Raw genomic sequence first — 7,432 nt, 5'->3', positions numbered from 1 at the left:
GGGGGGCCCAGACCACTTGACGGCGACCCGCTAGGAAAGATCTCAGCCAGCTCAACACCGTCCCTCTGAGACCGATCTACTTACCAGGTTCAAAAGTTCAGGCTCATCATTAGTAGCCATTTCCTGTAGTGCTTCCTGAGGGGCCCCTCCAGAGTTCAGTTGCCAGTTGAAACTATTATGTGACCCTGCTCTGAACCTCAGAATAGTTACACATATGCCACAAAGGTCCTGAATTACAGCTAAGGGAGACAAGCAGGAGCCAGGCTGGAAGTTAAAATCCATTAATCAGCCCCTAATTCATTATTGTCAGTTGGGGCAGGGCAGGTGTTGTAACTAATTTTGCAACAATGAAAGCACTTAGCAAGTGCAAAAGATCACTAATCAGGGCGCACTAAGGAAGCAGGTGCCAGCTAAAAAAATATTCTGTGACACATTAATCAGCCCCAAATTAATTCAGGTCACTTGAGGCAGGGAAGGTGTGCTTTGCTTTGCCGAAAATAATGTACACTGGACAACCAGAGGGTGTGGTGATGAAACAGAGGGTGGCATGGGTGGGCCAGAGGGTGGCATGAGTAGTCAGAGAGTGGCAGTGGTGACAGAGAGTGGCAGTGATGAAGAAGAGTGTCCTAAACAGGCTGGACACGTAGAAACAACAAGTTCGCAAAACTTGCGACCCGACAGGTAAGTTCGCAAATTGCGAAATTGTAAAAACCCTCGCGAACTGGCAGAAACACGGGCGAACACAAAAAAAAAAAAAATCCGCAAATTCGCGGGAATTCGCGGATTTTGCGGATTGCGAATCCGCGAGATCCGCAAAATTCGCCCATGCTTAGGCCTGTTCAGGTACAAGCGTCTGAGCTTCGGGATCTCATCCGCAGCAGAAATCTTTCAAGAGACAATACGACAAATAATAAGACCGGTCAAGAACAGCCTAAATTACAGCGACGATATCCTGGTGTTCGGAAAGTCAGATGAGGAGCACGACCAAGCACTCAGAGAAGTGTGCTCGCCACTAGAGAATGAGAGTTTGACACTCAACGAAGACAAATGTGAACTGGGGCGAAGTGAACTAGTATTCTTCGGCCACATCTTTTCCAAAAGAAGAATGAGGCCGGATCACAGCAAGTTGGAGACCTTAGAAAACGCAAGGAAACCCACCGATGTGGCGGAAGTAAGGTCGTTTCTAGGGCTAGCAAGCTACTGCGCTTGCTACATCAAAGATTTTGCCACCGTAAGCGCCCCACTACGAGAGCTGACAAAGCAAGGACAGAGCTTCGTGTGGACAAAAGAGTGCGACAAAGGGTTCGAAGAAATAAGGAGAGCTGTGACGGTGGTGGATCACCTAGCATACTTTGACCGCAAACTGTGCACAGAACTAACTGTGGATGCGAGTCCAGTCGGACTAGGGGCAATCTTGGCACAGCACAAACTAGGAAAAAACTCCCCAAGAAACATAGTGGCCTATGGGAGCAAGAGCCTATCAGACATTGAGAAGGGATATTCCCAGCCCGAGAAGGAGAGTTTGGGAGTGATATGGGCCTGCAAGCACTACCACATGTTCATCTACGGGAAGCCCTTCACAATCATAACGGATCACCAGGTGCTGATAACGATATACGGTAACCCGAATGCAAAAATACCGCCAAGGATAGAAAGATGGGGGATCAGGGTAATGGATTACAACTTCAAGATAATCCACAAGCCCGGAAAGGAGCAAAATCCAGCTGACTATGTGTCACGACACCCCTTACCAAAGAAGTCGGAATCAACGACAATGGTGGAAGAATACCTCAATTTTGCACTGAAGCTAAGCACGCCCGCAACAATAACACTAGAAGAACTAGAACACGAAACAAAAAAAGACGATACCATGCAGGAGATCATGAAGATCACCAAAACACAACGCTGGAGACACGTAAACGCCAGCACCAGTGTGGAGAGGGGAGTAGACAAAGAGGAGCTGCTGGCCTTCAAAAGAATCAACGAAGAACTATCTGAAAGTGAAAAAGGGATAATAATGAGAGGCACAAGGATCGTAATGCCCAGGACCCTGAGAAGAAGAACGGTGGAGCTAGCACACAAATCACACCGGGGCATGGTAGCAACAAAAAAGATGCTGCGGGAAAAGGTATGGTTCCCAGGACTAGACAGCATGGTGGAGGAGACAGTGACAACACTGTCATGTCTGCCAAATAACGGGGCCAACGTCCAAACCAGAACTGCTGCAAATGTCCCCGTTACCGACAGTGGTGTGGACGGAGCTAGCAGCAGATTTCTAAAGCCCCCTGGAGACAGGAATCTACCTGCTGGTGATCATAGATGAGTATTCAAGGTTCCCCATAGTGAGACCTGTATCATCAACCTCAGCGTGCGCGACACTACCAGTGCTAGACGATGTTCTTGCAGCCTGGGGCTCACCCCACACACTTAAAACAGACAATGGTCCACCATTCTCAGAGGAAGAGTTCAAGAAATTTATGGCATACCTGGAAATAAACCACCGGCGAATAACACCACTGTGGCCGCAAGCGAACGGGATGGCAGAGCGGTTCATGGGGACCATCAAAAAGACAGTACAAAGGGCAAAACTGACACAGATATCGATTGGCCAGGCCCTATGTCAAGTACTAAGAGACTATCGAAATACCCCGCACAGCTCCACGGGAAGGTATCCCGCTGAGCTGGTGTTAGGGCGAGCAAGTAAAACAAGATTGCCACAAATCAAAGAAAGAGAGAAGGCAGAACATAAAGACATTGCCAGAAGAGACCAGGCGCAGAAAGAGAAGATGAAGAGATATGCCGATCAAAGAAGGCATGCTGCAACTGGCAAAATAGAGGAAGGTGACATGGTGCTCGTGAGACAGCGGCAAACAAGGAAGTCAGACAGCGCTTTCTCCAAAGACCCGCTAAAGGTAACAAAAATAACTGGACCCATGATCACCGCATATTTACAACAAGGGGTGGTGAGGGACAGAGTCTCTGAATTAAGCAGAAAGCTCTCACCCAGTCAAGAGATCAGGGCTAGATCCAACACCGTTTTTTAGCTCACTGCACCATCCCAGTTTCAGAACCTGGCTGTATGCAAATGAGTCTGTTCCTGTCCCAGTGCATGATGGGAACAGGGCAAACCAAACTACAAAAGCCAATTCTTACACTGGGAAGGAAACAAGCTCCCGGGGACCGGTTTCTGGCATTACAGCCGTCTTCGGCCTGGTTTGCTTGAATCCTGATGGTGCAATGAGCAAGGGTCTCACATCTGAGAATACCCTTCCACGCTTAGGGTGGACAAAAATATTTACAACAAGGGGTGGTGAGGGACAGAGTCTCTGAATTAAGCAGAAAGCTCTCACCCAGTCAAGAGATCAGGGCTAGATCCAACACCGTTTTTTAGCTCACTGCACCATCCCAGTTTCAGAACCTGGCTGTATGCAAATTAGTCTGTTCCTGTCCCAGTGCATGATGGGAACAGGGCAAACCAAACTACAAAAGCCAATTCTTACACTGGGAAGGAAACAAGCTCCCGGGGACCGGTTTCTGGCATTACAGCCGTCTTCGGCCCGGTTTGCTTGAATCCTGATGGTGCAATGAGCAAGGGTCTCACATCTGAGAATACCCTTCCACGCTTAGGGTGGACAAAAATATTTACAACAAGGGGTGGTGAGGGACAGAGTCTCTGAATTAAGCAGAAAGCTCTCACCCAGTCAAGAGATCAGGGCTAGATCCAACACCGTTTTTTAGCTCACTGCACCATCCCAGTTTCAGAACCTGGCTGTATGCAAATTAGTCTGTTCCTGTCCCAGTGCATGATGGGAACAGGGCAAACCAAACTACAAAAGCCAATTCTTACACTGGGAAGGAAACAAGCTCCCGGGGACCGGTTTCTGGCATTACAGCCGTCTTCGGCCCGGTTTGCTTGAATCCTGATGGTGCAATGAGCAAGGGTCTCACATCTGAGAATACCCTTCCACGCTTAGGGTGGACAAAAATATTTACAACAAGGGGTGGTGAGGGACAGAGTCTCTGAATTAAGCAGAAAGCTCTCACCCAGTCAAGAGATCAGGGCTAGATCCAACACCGTTTTTTAGCTCACTGCACCATCCCAGTTTCAGAACCTGGCTGTATGCAAATTAGTCTGTTCCTGTCCCAGTGCATGATGGGAACAGGGCAAACCAAACTACAAAAGCCAATTCTTACACTGGGAAGGAAACAAGCTCCCGGGGACCGGTTTCTGGCATTACAGCCGTCTTCGGCCCGGTTTGCTTGAATCCTGATGGTGCAATGAGCAAGGGTCTCACATCTGAGAATACCCTTCCACGCTTAGGGTGGACAAAAATATTTACAACAAGGGGTGGTGAGGGACAGAGTCTCTGAATTAAGCAGAAAGCTCTCACCCAGTCAAGAGATCAGGGCTAGATCCAACACCGTTTTTTAGCTCACTGCACCATCCCAGTTTCAGAACCTGGCTGTATGCAAATTAGTCTGTTCCTGTCCCAGTGCATGATGGGAACAGGGCAAACCAAACTACAAAAGCCAATTCTTACACTGGGAAGGAAACAAGCTCCCGGGGACCGGTTTCTGGCATTACAGCCGTCTTCGGCCCGGTTTGCTTGAATCCTGATGGTGCAATGAGCAAGGGTCTCACATCTGAGAATACCCTTCCACGCTTAGGGTGGACAAAAATATTTACAACAAGGGGTGGTGAGGGACAGAGTCTCTGAATTAAGCAGAAAGCTCTCACCCAGTCAAGAGATCAGGGCTAGATCCAACACCGTTTTTTAGCTCACTGCACCATCCCAGTTTCAGAACCTGGCTGTATGCAAATTAGTCTGTTCCTGTCCCAGTGCATGATGGGAACAGGGCAAACCAAACTACAAAAGCCAATTCTTACACTGGGAAGGAAACAAGCTCCCGGGGACCGGTTTCTGGCATTACAGCCGTCTTCGGCCCGGTTTGCTTGAATCCTGATGGTGCAATGAGCAAGGGTCTCACATCTGAGAATACCCTTCCACGCTTAGGGTGGACAAAAATATTTACAACAAGGGGTGGTGAGGGACAGAGTCTCTGAATTAAGCAGAAAGCTCTCACCCAGTCAAGAGATCAGGGCTAGAACCAACACCGTTTTTTAGCTCACTGCACCATCCCAGTTTCAGAACCTGGCTGTATGCAAATTAGTCTGTTCCTGTCCCAGTGCATGATGGGAACAGGGCAAACCAAACTACAAAAGCCAATTCTTACACTGGGAAGGAAACAAGCTCCCGGGGACCGGTTTCTGGCATTACAGCCGTCTTCGGCCCGGTTTGCTTGAATCCTGATGGTGCAATGAGCAAGGGTCTCACATCTGAGAATACCCCAGCGGGTCAGCACCATGTCACACGGAACAGTTCTTACTTCAATGAATTGAGAACCAAAGAAGAAGAGGAGCCAGAGCAAGAGCAGATGGGGGATGCGACACAGGCGGAGCGACCAGCGGTCGCCAGAGACCAGCGACCAAAGAGAGAATGCAAAAAGACAAAAAGACTGATTGAAGAGATGTAAGGAGGCGGAGATGCAGGAACGGATGTGCGAGAGAAATCTCTCAAAGTTGTTTTATAAGAAAGGGGGAGATGTCGTGCCCAGATGGCACTAGGACCCTACAAGGCGAGGGTCAGGGACAAGGGACACCGGACACCACATCCGGTCAGGGGAGGGATCAGGGGACACACAAGGACCGGACCTCAGGGCGAGAGGTCGCAGGATAAGGGGCGCTGCATGACAGACCATGATGTAACTACAATAAAGATTACCTGGTAATATCACAACGTCTGACGTGTATTCTGTGGGTCCAGGGAACACAACAAGACTTTTCCATACTCTGGTCAAGAACTGAGTTGAGATGGGATGTAATAGTTGGCGCCCAGCCTTTCTCCGTTGGTGCACATTCAGCAACCCTGCCCCTGAGTTCATGCTGGCTGGCGTGAGCATGTGAAAAAAATAAAGAAGAGGGAGCTGCGACGGTAGTCTGCGCTCGACCGCACACACTAGTTGGTGTCCTTTATTTGCTGCGCATGTCCAGGCATTAGCGCGCGACACATAGCAGGACTACAGACCACCCGCTGGAACACTTAGGCATGATCAGCTGCTTTCTGGTCATTTGTAGTTGGGCTCTGGTCACTGACATTGCTGAGTTATAAGTGTGGGTCTCAACTGCTTTTTAGGCTGCCTTGCCTTGCCCAAATTCAATGCCCGGTATGTGCTGTCTGCCACCTCTAACTTGCATGATGAAAGAACAGGAGTTCACACTGAGCATGTTGCTGCCCTTTCACCGCAAGGTAAACTGGCTCCCACTCCTAGCCACCTATAATGTTTTGCATTTTATATCTACTAGCAGGATGTCCTGTATAAAAATGGAAATATTGGTATTCTGTGACCTAACATGCCTTTGTAATAAAGTGCAACATTTTGAGTTCCTAAGCCTCATAGTTTGCAAGCAGTTAAACACAGTAATGGCTTCATTTAATTTATTGTTCGCAACTGTACTCTCTCTCAGCGGAAATCGCTGTGTACAACTCTGCAAACAACCCCGGGGTCACTTTACACTGCTAGCAATCAGGAATTGTGTGCACCTGGAATCACAGTGACCTGCCTACATATCTCGGAGAACACAAATCACTCCAGTGCCTGGAGGCGCACGTATCTAACCTATAACTTGAAACGGCCACAAGATCTCTATAGTTTGCCAGCCAGCTCCCCTTTTCTCATTTTCCACTGCACCCCATGCTATCAGTGGTTACAAGAATCCAAACTTCCCCAGCATACCCACATTCTTTATTTCCATCACCACGACATGGGTGGGCTGCAGTGAACTCAAGTTTCTGCTGGCTCAGATTGATCACAGCGCTGTCATAATTTCTATAACTTTGCTCTAAATAGGCAAAGTAGGCACTAGCCTATGGGCTGCCCTCCTTTTAGGGGCCCGTAACAACAGTTTAAAATAATATTGATTTGATCTTGAAAGAAAATTTCAATCAAGATTTCTTACTTTGTGAGAGTGTCTCCGAAATTTCAACTGCCTATATGCCTTCACAGGGTTTAATCCACCATTGGATCTCCCACTCCCAGCAGAAGCAGGCACTATAGGTCAATTGCATTGTCCATGCTGGTCAGTCTTTTCACCGGGGATGTTCAATGCTTCTTTCCCACTCAGCATGCTCCTTGTCATCCCTTGACTTCCTAAATGCCCTTCCATTTCTGCTGCTTTGCAGCAGTTTTAAGATCTTCTTAGAGTTTGCTGTTGCTCAAATGGGTGTAATTTCTGATATTTATATGTTTCCTTCATTTTCATTGCTTGATTTTGCTTGTGAGAATGTGTCACTCATACTCATTGAAATGTCACTCATAATTACACTGCAATTATGAAAATGTCACACATAGCAATCTGAAACCTTGCCAGCTA

This window comes from Lissotriton vulgaris, chromosome 9, assembly GCF_964263255.1.
Source record: "Lissotriton vulgaris chromosome 9, aLisVul1.2, whole genome shotgun sequence".
NCBI classification, from domain to species: Eukaryota; Metazoa; Chordata; class Amphibia; order Caudata; family Salamandridae; genus Lissotriton; species Lissotriton vulgaris.
Note: the sequence above shows the minus strand (reverse complement) of the source record.